The following is a 1,392-nucleotide window of genomic DNA, read 5'->3' as shown; positions in this document are numbered from 1 at the left end:
CCTACAGATGTTTCACAACCAATAGCGATCATTCACCAAGGTGCTGAAAATTGGCTGTTTGCTTTGCTGTACAAATACAGCAAAATATTTGCCAACCATATTGGCATAAATAGTGAGATGTTTGATAGAGACGAAAGTGGATCTTTTTTTTATCTGTTTTCAATTGGAAAAAGATTATTTGCCTGTTAGTTCGAGTTTTCCTAGTCAATCTATACTAATTCATGTTCAATCTTAATTGATCTTTATCGTAATAAATATAGGTATATTTTTATAATTCCAAGCCTTTTAGTTAACTTGATCCCTTTTTAGCAAAGCGAATGTTGTTATAGAGGTGTCTTTTCCTCAAGTTATGCATTGTGCAATGACAAATTACAGCTGTCAGAGTTCCTTATTTATCTTGGAAAACAGCAGACATCGACTACAGAGGGCAGCAAATTGTGTTTATATTGGACACAAATATTTGTGTTGTACGCAGAAAGGTAAGACGAGCTTTGTTTCGGTTTGGTGATCCCTCCATTAAGTTAAGGGAGGAAACTTCTAAATGGTGACTTTGCGTTATTTTATGAAATTTAGCTTTAACAACAAGAGCAGCCAATTGTGCACCTATTGGTGTCCTATCACTGCTTACAGTATCCCTCACGTTTTGCTATCCACAGTAATATAATGTTGGTTAATTAAGCAAAAAATATGGTGCCACGTTTGTGGGACTTTTCGAGGCTTCTAAAATTAATTGGATTGATGAGGGTGTGAGTAGAAATTTTCTATCAGAGAGGCATACAGTACAAATTCCCTTTTACTCGTGGATATATCCTCAAGTTTTGGTGAGAATCGTTATGCAAATTTCCTTCGTAACCGGCGGTTCGATCTAATTAGCCAATCAGGATAGATAATCACAACACAGCTTAGAAAGCTGTGACTTCCTGTTGGCTACGTTGTGCGCCGCCATTGCTGTTTGTGACTTTTATACCTAAAGGGGTACTCTGACGGAAAAAAAAAACGATTTTTCAAAAAGTCTCAAATCCTCGTACCCTGGGTACCAGAGGTTTTTCTCGCGTTGTTCGGCCGAAGACACGAGCGGCAAAGCCGCGAGAAAAACCTCTGGCGCAGAGCGCTTTGATTTACTGTGCTAAATGGAACTTGACCTCGTCTCTGATCTGTCAATCAAACCGGCGGCTTCATACGATGATCACATGCACAAGCACGTGAATGAAAGGGCAGATCTGGATTATGTTACAATAGAAGCTCTAAGTTCGCATCTTCCAAAATGGCGGGAGTCAAAACAACTCCCGTCAAAAAGGTTTCCTGTTCGAATTTTCTGTATCTTTATGTAGAGTATGTGGCTCGCACGTTTGCGTGAATGGAGGTTTTTATAGTTTAGTGGCTGGAAAGTTG

The sequence above is a fragment of the Montipora foliosa genome, chromosome 1 (genome assembly GCF_036669935.1).
Source record: "Montipora foliosa isolate CH-2021 chromosome 1, ASM3666993v2, whole genome shotgun sequence".
NCBI classification, from domain to species: Eukaryota; Metazoa; Cnidaria; class Anthozoa; order Scleractinia; family Acroporidae; genus Montipora; species Montipora foliosa.
This window is presented reverse-complemented; position numbering follows the sequence as displayed.